This window comes from Taudactylus pleione, unplaced genomic scaffold (genome assembly GCF_031769625.1).
Source record: "Taudactylus pleione unplaced genomic scaffold, aTauple2 ptg000174l, whole genome shotgun sequence".
Classification (NCBI taxonomy): domain Eukaryota; kingdom Metazoa; phylum Chordata; class Amphibia; order Anura; family Myobatrachidae; genus Taudactylus; species Taudactylus pleione.
In genome coordinates, this window is record NW_028284576.1 from 8,646,736 (window position 1) to 8,663,483 (window position 16,748).

Sequence of the window (16,748 nt, forward strand, 5' to 3'; positions counted from 1 at the left end):
CTAATTGGTTCTGATGAAAAAAATACTTTTGTACAAGAGCACAAGTCTTTTAGTAGCTAACTGAAAAATATTCACTAAGAAAGGAAGATAGCTGACTCTTTGTTATCAATTTCCATTGTCTGTTTTGACAACTCACTGTTGCTCAAGTATTAGAAATGATGCGCTGAACTGAAAGCGCATCATTTCTTTGAAAGGTTGGTGTTTTTGGCAAAAATATTCCGAGGACCTCACTTTCCCTGACAGGGAATCGAACCCGGGCCGCGGCGGTGAGAGCGCCGAATCCTAGCCACTAGACCACCAGGGAGGGATGGTTTAGTTTGACACTCCATGAAAGAAAAGGAAGTTTCCTGAATGAAGTCCAAAGCAATGGAATGTGAGGGAGTGGGCTACTAGGAATCAGTTTTAGAAGGAAGGAGAGTAAAAATGGTTGTGCATAGCAGTCTTAAATTACACCACACAGCAGCTTTACCTGATGGATGTATAGTACTGGCACGAAAAAATTATTTTGAGGAGCTAGACGTTGAGAGTCCCTGGCTCCATGATAAATTGTTCTGGTGCTAAAGAAAGAAGACATTAATGATTCAGATATCAAATATGGTCTAATTGGTTCTGATGAAAAAAATACTTTTGTACAAGAGCACAAGTCTTTTAGTAGCTAACTGAAAAATATTCACTAAGAAAGGAAGATAGCTGACTCTTTGTTATCAATTTCCATTGTCTGTTTTGACAACTCACTGTTGCTCAAGTATTAGAAATGATGCGCTGAACTGAAAGTGCATCATTTCTTTGAAAGGTTGGTGTTTTTAGCAAAAATATTCCAAGGACCTCACTTTCCCTGACCGGGAATCGAACCCGGGCCGCGGCCGTGAGAGCGCTGAATCCTAGCCAGTAGACCACCAGGGAGGGATGGTTTAGTTTGACACTCCATGTAAAAAAAAATACTTTTGTACAAGAGCACAAGTCTTTTAGTAGCTAACTGAAAAATATTCACTAAGAAAGGAAGATAGCTGACTCTTTGTTATCAATTTCCATTGTCTGTTTTGACAACTCACTGTTGCTCAAGTATTAGAAATGATGCGCTGAACTGAAAGTGCATCATTTCTTTGAAAGGTTGGTGTTTTTGGCAAAAATATTCCGAGGACCTCACTTTCCCTGACCGGGAATCGAACCCGAGCCGCGGCGGTGAGAGCGCCGAATCCTAGCCAGTAGACCACCAGGGAGGGATGGTTTAGTTTGACACTCCATGTCAAAAAAAAAACTTTTGTACAAGAGCACAAGTCTTTTAGTAGCTAACTGAAAAATATTCACTAAGAAAGGAAGATAGCTGACTCTTTGTTATCAATTTCCATTGTCTGTTTTGACAACTCACTCTTGCTCAAGTATTAGAAATGATGCGCTGAACTGAAAGTGCATCATTTCTTTGAAAGGTTGGTGTTTTTGGCAAAAATATTCCGAGGACCTCACTTTCCCTGACCAGGAATCGAACCCAGGCCGCAGCGGTGAGAGCGCCGAATCCTAGCCACTAGACCACCTGGGAGAGATGGTTTAGTTTGACACTCCATGAAAGAAAAGGAAGTTTCCTGAATGAAGTCCAAAGCAATGGAATGTGAGGGAGTGGGCTACTAGGAATCAGTTTTAGAAGGAAGGAGAGTAAAAATGGTTGTGCATAGCAGTCTTAAATTACACCACACAGCAGCTTTACCTGATGGATGTATAGTACGGGCACGAAAAAATTATTTTGAGGAGCTAGACGTTGAGAGTCCCTGGCTCCATGATAAATTGTTCTGGTGCTAAAGAAAGAAGACATTAATGATTCAGATATCAAATAAGGTCTAATTGGTTCTGATGAAAAAAATACTTTTGTACAAGAGCACAAGTCTTTTAGTAGCTAACTGAAAAATATTCACTAAGAAAGGAAGATAGCTGACTCTTTGTTATCAATTTCCATTGTCTGTTTTGACAACTCACTGTTGCTCAAGTATTAGAAATGATGCGCTGAACTGAAAGTGCATCATTTCTTTGAAAGGTTGGTGTTTTTAGCAAAAATATTCCAAGGACCTCACTTTCCCTGACCGGGAATCGAACCCGGGCCGCGGCGGTGAGAGCGCTGAATCCTAGCCAGTAGACCACCAGGGAGGGATGGTTTAGTTTGACACTCCATGTCAAAAAAAATACTTTTGTACAAGAGCACAAGTCTTTTAGTAGCTAACTGAAAAATATTCACTAAGAAAGGAAGATAGCTGACTCTTTGTTATCAATTTCCATTGTCTGTTTTGACAACTCACTGTTGCTCAAGTATTAGAAATGATGCGCTGAACTGAAAGTGCATCATTTCTTTGAAAGGTTGGTGTTTTTGGCAAAAATATTCCGAGGACCACACTTTGCCTGACCGGGAATCGAACCCGGGCCGCGGCGGTGAGAGCGCCGAATCCTAGCCACTAGACGACCAGGGATGGATGGTTTAGTTTGACACTCCATGAAAGAAAAGGAAGTTTCCTGAATGAAGTCCAAAGCAATGGAATGTGAGGGAGTGGGCTACTAGGAATCAGTTTTAGAATGAAGGAGAGTAAAAATGGTTGTGCATAGCAGTCTTAAATTACACCACACAGCAGCTTTACCTGATGGATGTATAGTACTGGCACGAAAAAATTATTTTGAGGAGCTAGACGTTGAGAGTCCCTGGCTCCATGATAAATTGTTCTGGTGCTAAAGAAAGAAGACATTAATGACTCAGATATCAAATATGGTCTAATTGGTTCTGATGAAAAAAATACTTTTGTACAAGAGCACAAGTCTTTTAGTAGCTAACTGAAAAATATTCACTAAGAAAGGAAGATAGCTGACTCTTTGTTATCAATTTCCATTGTCTGTTTTGACAACTCACTCTTGCTCAAGTATTAGAAATGATGCGCTGAACTGAAAGTGCATCATTTCTTTGAAAGGTTGGTGTTTTTGGCAAAAATATTCCGAGGACCTCACTTTCCCTGACCAGGAATCGAACCCAGGCCGCAGCGGTGAGAGCGCCGAATCCTAGCCACTAGACCACCTGGGAGGGATGGTTTAGTTTGACACTCCATGAAAGAAAAGGAAGTTTCCTGAATGAAGTCCAAAGCAATGGAATGTGAGGGAGTGGGCTACTAGGAATCAGTTTTAGAAGGAAGGAGAGTAAAAATGGTTGTGCATAGCAGTCTTAAATTACACCACACAGCAGCTTTACCTGATGGATGTATAGTACGGGCACGAAAAAATTATTTTGAGGAGCTAGACGTTGAGAGTCCCTGGCTCCATGATAAATTGTTCTGGTGCTAAAGAAAGAAGACATTAATGATTCAGATATCAAATAAGGTCTAATTGGTTCTGATGAAAAAAATACTTTTGTACAAGAGCACAAGTCTTTTAGTAGCTAACTGAAAAATATTCACTAAGAAAGGAAGATAGCTGACTCTTTGTTATCAATTTCCATTGTCTGTTTTGACAACTCACTGTTGCTCAAGTATTAGAAATGATGCGCTGAACTGAAAGTGCATCATTTCTTTGAAAGGTTGGTGTTTTTAGCAAAAATATTCCAAGGACCTCACTTTCCCTGACCGGGAATCGAACCCGGGCCGCGGCGGTGAGAGCGCTGAATCCTAGCCAGTAGACCACCAGGGAGGGATGGTTTAGTTTGACACTCCATGTCAAAAAAAATACTTTTGTACAAGAGCACAAGTCTTTTAGTAGCTAACTGAAAAATATTCACTAAGAAAGGAAGATAGCTGACTCTTTGTTATCAATTTCCATTGTCTGTTTTGACAACTCACTGTTGCTCAAGTATTAGAAATGATGCGCTGAACTGAAAGTGCATCATTTCTTTGAAAGGTTGGTGTTTTTGGCAAAAATATTCCGAGGACCACACTTTCCCTGACCGGGAATCGAACCCGGGCCGCGGCGTTGAGAGCGCCGAATCCTAGCCACTAGACCACCAGGGATGGATGGTTTAGTTTGACACACCATGAAAGAAAAGGAAGTTTCCTGAATGAAGTCCAAAGCAATGGAATGTGAGGGAGTGGGCTACTAGGAATCAGTTTTAGAATGAAGGAGAGTAAAAATGGTTGTGCATAGCAGTCTTAAATTACACCACACAGCAGCTTTACCTGATGGATGTATAGTACTGGCACGAAAAAATTATTTTGAGGAGCTAGACGTTGAGAGTCCCTGGCTCCATGATAAATTGTTCTGGTGCTAAAGAAAGAAGACATTAATGACTCAGATATCAAATATGGTCTAATTGGTTCTGATGAAAAAAATACTTTTGTACAAGAGCACAAGTCTTTTAGTAGCTAACTGAAAAATATTCACTAAGAAAGGAAGATAGCTGACTCTTTGTTATCAATTTCCATTGTCTGTTTTGACAACTCACTGTTGCTCAAGTATTAGAAATGATGCGCTGAACTGAAAGTGCATCATTTCTTTGAAAGGTTGGTGTTTTTGGCAAAAATATTCCGAGGACCTCACTTTCCCTGACAGGGAATCGAACCCAGGCCGCGGCGGTGAGAGCGCCGAATCCTAGCCACTAGACCACCAGGGAGGGATGGTTTAGTTTGACACTCCATGAAAGAAAAGGAAGTTTTCTGAATGAAGTCCAAAGCAATGGAATGTGAGGGAGTGGGCTACTAGGAATCAGTTTTAGAAGGAAGGAGAGTAAAAATGGTTGTGCATAGCAGTCTTAAATTACACCACACAGCAGCTTTACCTGATGGATGTATAGTACTGGCACGAAAAAATAATTTTGAGGAGCTAGACATTGAGAGTCCCTGGCTCCATGATAAATTGTTCTGGTGCTAAAGAAAGAAGACATTAATGACTCAGATATCAAATATGGTCTAATTGGTTCTGATGAAAAAAATACTTTTGTACAAGTTCACAAGTCTTTTAGTAGCTAACTGAAAAATATTCACTAAGAAAGGAAGATAGCTGACTCTCTGTTATCAATTTCCATTGTCTGTTTTGACATCTCACTGTTGCTCAAGTATTAGAAATGATGCGCTGAACTGAAAGTGCATCATTTCTTTGAAAGGTTGGAGTTTTTGGCAAAAATATTCCAAGGACCTCACTTTCCCAGCCCGGGAATCGAACCCGGGCAGCGGTGGTGAGAGCGCCGAATCCTAGCCAGTAGACCACCAGGGAGGGATGGTTTAGTTTGACACTCCATGTCAAAAAAAATACTTTTGTACAAGAGCACAAGTCTTTTAGTAGCTAACTGAAAAATATTCACTAAGAAAGGAAGATAGCTGACTCTTTGTTATCAATTTCCATTGTCTGTTTTGACAACTCACTGTTGCTCAAGTATTAGAAATGATGCGCTGAACTGAAAGTGCATCATTTCTTTGAAAGGTTGGTGTTTTTGGCAAAAATATTCCGAGGACCTCACTTTGCCTGACCCGGAATCGAACCCAGGCCGCAGCGGTGAGAGCGCCGAATCCTAGCCACTAGACCACCTGGGAGGGATGGTTTAGTTTGACACTCCATGAAAGAAAAGGAAGTTTCCTGAATGAAGTCCAAAGCAATGGAATGTGAGGGAGTGGGCTAATAGGAATCAGTTTTAGAAGGAAGGAGAGTAAAAATGGTTGTGCATAGCAGTCTTAAATTACACCACACAGCAGCTTTACCTGATGGATGTATAGTACTGGCACGAAAAAATTATTTTGAGGAGCTAGACGTTGAGAGTCCCTGGCTCCATGATAAATTGTTCTGGTGCTAAAGAAAGAAGACATTAATGACTCAGATATCAAATATGGTCTAATTGGTTCTGATGAAAAAAATACTTTTGTACAAGAGCACAAGTCTTTTAGTAGCTAACTGAAAAATATTCACTAAGAAAGGAAGATAGCTGACTCTCTGTTATCAATTTCCATTGTCTGTTTTGACATCTCACTGTTGCTCAAGTATTAGAAATGATGCGCTGAACTGAAAGTGCATCATTTCTTTGAAAGGTTGGTGTTTTTGGCAAAAATATTCCAAGGACCTCACTTTCCCAGCCCGGGAATCGAACCCAGGCAGCGGCGGTGAGAGCGCCGAATCCTAGCCAGTAGACCACCAGGGAGGGATGGTTTAGTTTGACACTCCATGTCAAAAAAATACTTTTGTACAAGAGCACAAGTCTTTTAGTAGCTAACTGAAAAATATTCACTAAGAAAGGAAGATAGCTGACTCTTTGTTATCAATTTCCATTGTCTGTTTTGACAACTCACTGTTGCTCAAGTATTAGAAATGATGCGCTGAACTGAAAGTGCATCATTTCTTTGAAAGGTTGGTGTTTTTAGCAAAAATATTCCAAGGACCTCACTTTCCCTGACCGGGAATCGAACCCGGGCCGCGGCCGTGAGAGCGCTGAATCCTAGCCAGTAGATCACCAGGGAGGGATGGTTTAGTTTGACACTCCATGTAAAAAAAAATACTTTTGTACAAGAGCACAAGTCTTTTAGTAGCTAACTGAAAAATATTCACTAAGAAAGGAAGATAGCTGACTCTTTGTTATCAATTTCCATTGTCTGTTTTGACAACTCACTGTTGCTCAAGTATTAGAAATGATGCGCTGAACTGAAAGTGCATCATTTCTTTGAAAGGTTGGTGTTTTTGGCAAAAATATTCCGAGGACCTCACTTTCCCTGACCGGGAATCGAACCCGAGCCGCGGCGGTGAGAGCGCCGAATCCTAGCCAGTAGACCACCAGGGAGGGATGGTTTAGTTTGACACTCCATGTCAAAAAAAAAACTTTTGTACAAGAGCACAAGTCTTTTAGTAGCTAACTGAAAAATATTCACTAAGAAAGGAAGATAGCTGACTCTTTGTTATCAATTTCCATTGTCTGTTTTGACAACTCACTCTTGCTCAAGTATTAGAAATGATGCGCTGAACTGAAAGTGCATCATTTCTTTGAAAGGTTGGTGTTTTTGGCAAAAATATTCCGAGGACCTCACTTTCCCTGACCAGGAATCGAACCCAGGCCGCAGCGGTGAGAGCGCCGAATCCTAGCCACTAGACCACCTGGGAGGGATGGTTTAGTTTGACATTCCATGAAAGAAAAGGAAGTTTCCTGAATGAAGTCCAAAGCAATGGAATGTGAGGGAGTGGGCTACTAGGAATCAGTTTTAGAAGGAAGGAGAGTAAAAATGGTTGTGCATAGCAGTCTTAAATTACACCACACAGCAGCTTTACCTGATGGATGTATAGTACGGGCACGAAAAAATTATTTTGAGGAGCTAGACGTTGAGAGTCCCTGGCTCCATGATAAATTGTTCTGGTGCTAAAGAAAGAAGACATTAATGATTCAGATATCAAATAAGGTCTAATTGGTTCTGATGAAAAAAATACTTTTGTACAAGAGCACAAGTCTTTTAGTAGCTAACTGAAAAATATTCACTAAGAAAGGAAGATAGCTGACTCTTTGTTATCAATTTCCATTGTCTGTTTTGACAACTCACTGTTGCTCAAGTATTAGAAATGATGCGCTGAACTGAAAGTGCATCATTTCTTTGAAAGGTTGGTGTTTTTAGCAAAAATATTCCAAGGACCTCACTTTCCCTGACCGGGAATCGAACCCGGGCTGCGGCGGTGAGAGCGCTGAATCCTAGCCAGTAGACCACCAGGGAGGGATGGTTTAGTTTGACACTCCATGTCAAAAAAAATACTTTTGTACAAGAGCACAAGTCTTTTAGTAGCTAACTGAAAAATATTCACTAAGAAAGGAAGATAGCTGACTCTTTGTTATCAATTTCCATTGTCTGTTTTGACAACTCACTGTTGCTCAAGTATTAGAAATGATGCGCTGAACTGAAAGTGCATCATTTCTTTGAAAGGTTGGTGTTTTTGGCAAAAATATTCCGAGGACCACACTTTCCCTGACCGGGAATCGAACCCGGGCCGCGGCGGTGAGAGCGCCGAATCCTAGCCACTAGACGACCAGGGATGGATGGTTTAGTTTGACACTCCATGAAAGAAAAGGAAGTTTCCTGAATGAAGTCCAAAGCAATGGAATGTGAGGGAGTGGGCTACTAGGAATCAGTTTTAGAATGAAGGAGAGTAAAAATGGTTGTGCATAGCAGTCTTAAATTACACCACACAGCAGCTTTACCTGATGGATGTATAGTACTGGCACGAAAAAATTATTTTGAGGAGCTAGACGTTGAGAGTCCCTGGCTCCATGATAAATTGTTCTGGTGCTAAAGAAAGAAGACATTAATGACTCAGATATCAAATATGGTCTAATTGGTTCTGATGAAAAAAATACTTTTGTACAAGAGCACAAGTCTTTTAGTAGCTAACTGAAAAATATTCACTAAGAAAGGAAGATAGCTGACTCTTTGTTATCAATTTCCATTGTCTGTTTTGACAACTCACTCTTGCTCAAGTATTAGAAATGATGCGCTGAACTGAAAGTGCATCATTTCTTTGAAAGGTTGGTGTTTTTGGCAAAAATATTCCGAGGACCTCACTTTCCCTGACCAGGAATCGAACCCAGGCCGCAGCGGTGAGAGCGCCGAATCCTAGCCACTAGACCACCTGGGAGGGATGGTTTAGTTTGACACTCCATGAAAGAAAAGGAAGTTTCCTGAATGAAGTCCAAAGCAATGGAATGTGAGGGAGTGGGCTACTAGGAATCAGTTTTAGAAGGAAGGAGAGTAAAAATGGTTGTGCATAGCAGTCTTAAATTACACCACACAGCAGCTTTACCTGATGGATGTATAGTACGGGCACGAAAAAATTATTTTGAGGAGCTAGACGTTGAGAGTCCCTGGCTCCATGATAAATTGTTCTGGTGCTAAAGAAAGAAGACATTAATGATTCAGATATCAAATAAGGTCTAATTGGTTCTGATGAAAAAAATACTTTTGTACAAGAGCACAAGTCTTTTAGTAGCTAACTGAAAAATATTCACTAAGAAAGGAAGATAGCTGACTCTTTGTTATCAATTTCCATTGTCTGTTTTGACAACTCACTGTTGCTCAAGTATTAGAAATGATGCGCTGAACTGAAAGTGCATCATTTCTTTGAAAGGTTGGTGTTTTTTGCAAAAATATTCCAAGGACCTCACTTTCCCTGACCGGGAATCGAACCCGGGCCGCGGCGGTGAGAGCGCTGAATCCTAGCCAGTAGACCACCAGGGAGGGATGGTTTAGTTTGACACTCCATGTCAAAAAAAATACTTTTGTACAAGAGCACAAGTCTTTTAGTAGCTAACTGAAAAATATTCACTAAGAAAGGAAGATAGCTGACTCTTTGTTATCAATTTCCATTGTCTGTTTTGACAACTCACTGTTGCTCAAGTATTAGAAATGATGCGCTGAACTGAAAGTGCATCATTTCTTTGAAAGGTTGGTGTTTTTGGCAAAAATATTCCGAGGACCACACTTTCCCTGACCGGGAATCGAACCCGGGCCGCGGCGGTGAGAGCGCCGAATCCTAGCCACTAGACCACCAGGGATGGATGGTTTAGTTTGACACACCATGAAAGAAAAGGAAGTTTCCTGAATGAAGTCCAAAGCAATGGAATGTGAGGGAGTGGGCTACTAGGAATCAGTTTTAGAATGAAGGAGAGTAAAAATGGTTGTGCATAGCAGTCTTAAATTACACCACACAGCAGCTTTACCTGATGGATGTATAGTACTGGCACGAAAAAATTATTTTGAGGAGCTAGACGTTGAGAGTCCCTGGCTCCATGATAAATTGTTCTGGTGCTAAAGAAAGAAGACATTAATGACTCAGATATCAAATATGGTCTAATTGGTTCTGATGAAAAAAATACTTTTGTACAAGAGCACAAGTCTTTTAGTAGCTAACTGAAAAATATTCACTAAGAAAGGAAGATAGCTGACTCTTTGTTATCAATTTCCATTGTCTGTTTTGACAACTCACTGTTGCTCAAGTATTAGAAATGATGCGCTGAACTGAAAGTGCATCATTTCTTTGAAAGGTTGGTGTTTTTGGCAAAAATATTCCGAGGACCTCACTTTCCCTGACAGGGAATCGAACCCAGGCCGCGGCGGTGAGAGCGCCGAATCCTAGCCACTAGACCACCAGGGAGGGATGGTTTAGTTTGACACTCCATGAAAGAAAAGGAAGTTTTCTGAATGAAGTCCAAAGCAATGGAATGTGAGGGAGTGGGCTACTAGGAATCAGTTTTAGAAGGAAGGAGAGTAAAAATGGTTGTGCATAGCAGTCTTAAATTACACCACACAGCAGCTTTACCTGATGGATGTATAGTACTGGCACGAAAAAATAATTTTGAGGAGCTAGACATTGAGAGTCCCTGGCTCCATGATAAATTGTTCTGGTGCTAAAGAAAGAAGACATTAATGACTCAGATATCAAATATGGTCTAATTGGTTCTGATGAAAAAAATACTTTTGTACAAGTTCACAAGTCTTTTAGTAGCTAACTGAAAAATATTCACTAAGAAAGGAAGATAGCTGACTCTCTGTTATCAATTTCCATTGTCTGTTTTGACATCTCACTGTTGCTCAAGTATTAGAAATGATGCGCTGAACTGAAAGTGCATCATTTCTTTGAAAGGTTGGAGTTTTTGGCAAAAATATTCCAAGGACCTCACTTTCCCAGCCCGGGAATCGAACCCGGGCAGCGGTGGTGAGAGCGCCGAATCCTAGCCAGTAGACCACCAGGGAGGGATGGTTTAGTTTGACACTCCATGTCAAAAAAAATACTTTTGTACAAGAGCACAAGTCTTTTAGTAGCTAACTGAAAAATATTCACTAAGAAAGGAAGATAGCTGACTCTTTGTTATCAATTTCCATTGTCTGTTTTGACAACTCACTGTTGCTCAAGTATTAGAAATGATGCGCTGAACTGAAAGTGCATCATTTCTTTGAAAGGTTGGTGTTTTTGGCAAAAATATTCTGAGGACCTCACTTTGCCTGACCAGGAATCGAACCCAGGCCGCAGCGGTGAGAGCGCCGAATCCTAGCCACTAGACCACCTGGGAGGGATGGTTTAGTTTGACACTCCATGAAAGAAAAGGAAGTTTCCTGAATGAAGTCCAAAGCAATGGAATGTGAGGGAGTGGGCTAATAGGAATCAGTTTTAGAAGGAAGGAGAGTAAAAATGGTTGTGCATAGCAGTCTTAAATTACACCACACAGCAGCTTTACCTGATGGATGTATAGTACTGGCACGAAAAAATTATTTTGAGGAGCTAGACGTTGAGAGTCCCTGGCTCCATGATAAATTGTTCTGGTGCTAAAGAAAGAAGACATTAATGACTCAGATATCAAATATGGTCTAATTGGTTCTGATGAAAAAAATACTTTTGTACAAGAGCACAAGTCTTTTAGTAGCTAACTGAAAAATATTCACTAAGAAAGGAAGATAGCTGACTCTCTGTTATCAATTTCCATTGTCTGTTTTGACATCTCACTGTTGCTCAAGTATTAGAAATGATGCGCTGAACTGAAAGTGCATCATTTCTTTGAAAGGTTGGTGTTTTTGGCAAAAATATTCCAAGGACCTCACTTTCCCAGCCCGGGAATCGAACCCAGGCAGCGGCGGTGAGAGCGCCGAATCCTAGCCAGTAGACCACCAGGGAGGGATGGTTTAGTTTGACACTCCATGTCAAAAAAATACTTTTGTACAAGAGCACAAGTCTTTTAGTAGCTAACTGAAAAATATTCACTAAGAAAGGAAGATAGCTGACTCTTTGTTATCAATTTCCATTGTCTGTTTTGACAACTCACTGTTGCTCAAGTATTAGAAATGATGCGCTGAACTGAAAGTGCATCATTTCTTTGAAAGGTTGGTGTTTTTGGCAAAAATATTCCGAGGACCACACTTTCCCTGACCGGGAATCGAACCCGGGCCGCGGCGGTGAGAGCGCCGAATCCTAGCCACTAGACCACCAGGGATGGATGGTTTAGTTTGACACACCATGAAAGAAAAGGAAGTTTCCTGAATGAAGTCCAAAGCAATGGAATGTGAGGGAGTGGGCTACTAGGAATCAGTTTTAGAATGAAGGAGAGTAAAAATGGTTGTGCATAGCAGTCTTAAATTACACCACACAGCAGCTTTACCTGATGGATGTATAGTACTGGCACGAAAAAATTATTTTGAGGAGCTAGACGTTGAGAGTCCCTGGCTCCATGATAAATTGTTCTGGTGCTAAAGAAAGAAGACATTAATGACTCAGATATCAAATATGGTCTAATTGGTTCTGATGAAAAAAATACTTTTGTACAAGAGCACAAGTCTTTTAGTAGCTAACTGAAAAATATTCACTAAGAAAGGAAGATAGCTGACTCTTTGTTATCAATTTCCATTGTCTGTTTTGACAACTCACTGTTGCTCAAGTATTAGAAATGATGCGCTGAACTGAAAGTGCATCATTTCTTTGAAAGGTTGGTGTTTTTGGCAAAAATATTCCGAGGACCTCACTTTCCCTGACAGGGAATCGAACCCAGGCCGCGGCGGTGAGAGCGCCGAATCCTAGCCACTAGACCACCAGGGAGGGATGGTTTAGTTTGACACTCCATGAAAGAAAAGGAAGTTTTCTGAATGAAGTCCAAAGCAATGGAATGTGAGGGAGTGGGCTACTAGGAATCAGTTTTAGAAGGAAGGAGAGTAAAAATGGTTGTGCATAGCAGTCTTAAATTACACCACACAGCAGCTTTACCTGATGGATGTATAGTACTGGCACGAAAAAATAATTTTGAGGAGCTAGACGTTGAGAGTCCCTGGCTCCATGATAAATTGTTCTGGTGCTAAAGAAAGAAGACATTAATGACTCAGATATCAAATATGGTCTAATTGGTTCTGATGAAAAAAATACTTTTGTACAAGAGCACAAGTCTTTTAGTAGCTAACTGAAAAATATTCACTAAGAAAGGAAGATAGCTGACTCTCTGTTATCAATTTCCATTGTCTGTTTTGACATCTCACTGTTGCTCAAGTATTAGAAATGATGCGCTGAACTGAAAGTGCATCATTTCTTTGAAAGGTTGGTGTTTTTGGCAAAAATATTCCAAGGACCTCACTTTCCCAGCCCGGGAATCGAACCCAGGCAGCGGCGGTGAGAGCGCCGAATCCTAACCAGTAGACCACCAGGGAGGGATGGTTTAGTTTGACACTCCATGTCAAAAAAATACTTTTGTACAAGAGCACAAGTCTTTTAGTAGCTAACTGAAAAATATTCACTAAGAAAGGAAGATAGCTGACTCTTTGTTATCAATTTCCATTGTCTGTTTTGACAACTCACTGTTGCTCAAGTATTAGAAATGATGCGCTGAACTGAAAGTGCATCATTTCTTTGAAAGGTTGGTGTTTTTGGCAAAAATATTCCGAGGACCTCACTTTGCCTGACGAGGAATCGAACCCAGGCCGCAGCGGTGAGAGCGCTGAATTCTAGCCACTAGACCACCTGGGAGGGATGGTTTAGTTTGACACTCCATGAAAGAAAAGGAAGTTTCCTGAATGAAGTCCAAAGCAATGGAATGTGAGGGAGTGGGCTACTATGAATCAGTTTTAGAAGGAAGGAGAGTAAAAATGGTTGTGCATAGCAGTCTTAAATTACATCACACAGCAGCTTTACCTGATGGATGTATAGTAATGGCACGAAAAAATTATTTTGAGGAGCTAGACGTTGAGAGTCCCTGGCTCCATGATAAATTGTTCTGGTGCTAAAGAAAGAAGACATTAATGATTCAGATATCAAATAAGGTTTAATTGGTTCTGATGAAAAAAATACTTTTGTACAAGAGCACAAGTCTTTTAGTAGCTAACTGAAAAATATTCACTAAGAAAGGAAGATAGCTGACTCTTTGTTATCAATTTCCATTGTCTGTTTTGACAACTCACTGTTGCTCAAGTATTAGAAATGATGCGCTGAACTGAAAGTGCATCATTTCTTTGAAAGGTTGGTGTTTTTGGCAAAAATATTCCGAGGACCTCACTTTCCCTGACCGGGAATCGAACCCGGGCCGCGGCGGTGAGAGCGCCGAATCCTAGCCACTAGACCACCAGGGATGGATGGTTTAGTTTGACACTCCATGAAAGAAAAGGAAGTTTCCTGAATGAAGTCCAAAGCAATGGAATGTGAGGGAGTGGGCTACTAGGAATCAGTTTTAGAATGAAGGAGAGTAAAAATGGTTGTGCATAGCAGTCTTAAATTACACCACACAGCAGCTTTACCTGATGGATGTATAGTACTGGCACGAAAAAATTATTTTGAGGAGCTAGACGTTGAGAGTCCCTGGCTCCATGATAAATTGTTCTGGTGCTAAAGAAAGAAGACATTAATGACTCAGATATCAAATATGGTCTAATTGGTTCTGATGAAAAAAATACTTTTGTACAAGAGCACAAGTCTTTTAGTAGCTAACTGAAAAATATTCACTAAGAAAGGAAGATAGCTGACTCTTTGTTATCAATTTCCATTGTCTGTTTTGACATCTCACTGTTGCTCAAGTATTAGAAATGATGCGCTGAACTGAAAGTGCATCATTTCTTTGAAAGGTTGGAGTTTTTGGCAAAAATATTCCAAGGACCTCACTTTCCCAGCCCGGGAATCGAACCCGGGCAGCGGCGGTGAGAGCGCCGAATCCTAGCCAGTAGACCACCAGGGAGGGATGGTTTAGTTTGACACTCCATGTCAAAAAAAATACTTTTGTACAAGAGCACAAGTCTTTTAGTAGCTAACTGAAAAATATTCACTAAGAAAGGAAGATAGCTGACTCTTTGTTATCAATTTCCATTTTCTGTTTTGACAACTCACTGTTGCTCAAGTATTAGAAATGATGCGCTGAACTGAAAGTGCATCATTTCTTTGAAAGGTTGGTGTTTTTGGCAAAAATATTCCGAGGACCTCACTTTGCCTGACCAGGAATCGAACCCAGGCCGCAGCGGTGAGAGCGCCGAATCCTAGCCACTAGACCACCTGGGAGGGATGGTTTAGTTTGACACTCCATGAAAGAAAAGGAAGTTTCCTGAATGAAGTCCAAAGCAATGGAATGTGAGGGAGTGGGCTAATAGGAATCAGTTTTAGAAGGAAGGAGAGTAAAAATGGTTGTGCATAGCAGTCTTAAATTACACCACACAGCAGCTTTACCTGATGGATGTATAGTACTGGCACGAAAAAATTATTTTGAGGAGCTAGACGTTGAGAGTCCCTGGCTCCATGATAAATTGTTCTGGTGCTAAAGAAAGAAGACATTAATGACTCAGATATCAAATATGGTCTAATTGGTTCTGATGAAAAAAATACTTTTGTACAAGAGCACAAGTCTTTTAGTAGCTAACTGAAAAATATTCACTAAGAAAGGAAGATAGCTGACTCTCTGTTATCAATTTCCATTGTCTGTTTTGACATCTCACTGTTGCTCAAGTATTAGAAATGATGCGCTGAACTGAAAGTGCATCATTTCTTTGAAAGGTTGGTGTTTTTGGCAAAAATATTCCAAGGACCTCACTTTCCCAGCCCGGGAATCGAACCCAGGCAGCGGCGGTGAGAGCGCCGAATCCTAGCCAGTAGACCACCAGGGAGGGATGGTTTAGTTTGACACTCCATGTCAAAAAAATACTTTTGTACAAGAGCACAAGTCTTTTAGTAGCTAACTGAAAAATATTCACTAAGAAAGGAAGATAGCTGACTCTTTGTTATCAATTTCCATTGTCTGTTTTGACAACTCACTGTTGCTCAAGTATTAGAAATGATGCGCTGAACTGAAAGTGCATCATTTCTTTGAAAGGTTGGTGTTTTTGGCAAAAATATTCCGAGGACCTCACTTTGCCTGACCAGGAATCGAACCCAGGCCGCAGCGGTGAGAGCACCGAATTCTAGCCACTAGACCACCTGGGAGGGATGGTTTAGTTTGACACTCCATGAAAGAAAAGGAAGTTTCCTGAATGAAGTCCAAAGCAATGGAATGTGAGGGAGTGGGCTACTAGGAATCAGTTTTAGAAGGAAGGAGAGTAAAAATGGTTGTGCATAGCAGTCTTAAATTACATCACACAGCAGCTTTACCTGATGGATGTATAGTAATGGCACGAAAAAATTATTTTGAGGAGCTAGACGTTGAGAGTCCCTGGCTCCATGATAAATTGTTCTGGTGCTAAAGAAAGAAGACATTAATGATTCAGATATCAAATAAGGTTTAATTGGTTCTGATGAAAAAAATACTTTTGTACAAGAGCACAAGTCTTTTAGTAGCTAACTGAAAAATATTCACTAAGAAAGGAAGATAGCTGACTCTTTGTTATCAATTTCCATTGTCTGTTTTGACAACTCACTGTTGCTCAAGTATTAGAAATGATGCGCTGAACTGAAAGTGCATCATTTCTTTGAAAGGTTGGTGTTTTTGGCAAAAATATTCCGAGGACCTCACTTTCCCTGACCGGGAATCGAATCGGGCCGCGGCGGTGAGAGCGCCGAATCCTAGCCACTAGACCACCAGGGATGGATGGTTTAGTTTGACACTCCATGAAAGAAAAGGAAGTTTCCTGAATGAAGTCCAAAGCAATGGAATGTGAGGGAGTGGGCTACTAGGAATCAGTTTTAGAATGAAGGAGAGTAAAAATGGTTGTGCATAGCAGTCTTAAATTACACCACACAGCAGCTTTACCTGATGGATGTATAGTACTGGCACGAAAAAATTATTTTGAGGAGCTAGACGTTGAGAGTCCCTGGCTCCATGATAAATTGTTCTGGTGCTAAAGAAAGAAGACATTAATGACTCAGATATCAAATATGGTCTAATTGGTTCTGATGAA

General features: G+C 40.7%; 5 non-coding genes across 5 annotated transcripts; all 5 read right to left on the minus strand.

Moving 5' to 3' along the window:
* Positions 1 to 3,896: 3,896 nt before the first annotated feature.
* TRNAE-CUC (transfer RNA glutamic acid (anticodon CUC)) lies at positions 3,897 to 3,968 on the minus strand. Its single transcript has one exon. It is a non-coding gene; the product is annotated as a tRNA-Glu (tRNA).
* Positions 3,969 to 7,876: 3,908 nt separating this feature from the next.
* TRNAE-CUC (transfer RNA glutamic acid (anticodon CUC)) lies at positions 7,877 to 7,948 on the minus strand. The gene has a single exon. It is a non-coding gene; the product is annotated as a tRNA-Glu (tRNA).
* A 1,443-nt stretch (positions 7,949 to 9,391) lies between these two features.
* TRNAE-CUC (transfer RNA glutamic acid (anticodon CUC)) lies at positions 9,392 to 9,463 on the minus strand. Its single transcript has one exon. It is a non-coding gene; the product is annotated as a tRNA-Glu (tRNA).
* Positions 9,464 to 11,821: 2,358 nt separating this feature from the next.
* On the minus strand, positions 11,822 to 11,893 carry TRNAE-CUC (transfer RNA glutamic acid (anticodon CUC)). The gene has a single exon. It is a non-coding gene; the product is annotated as a tRNA-Glu (tRNA).
* Positions 11,894 to 13,934: 2,041 nt separating this feature from the next.
* Positions 13,935 to 14,006, minus strand: TRNAE-CUC (transfer RNA glutamic acid (anticodon CUC)). Its single transcript has one exon. It is a non-coding gene; the product is annotated as a tRNA-Glu (tRNA).
* Between the last annotated feature and the right edge of the window lie 2,742 nt (positions 14,007 to 16,748).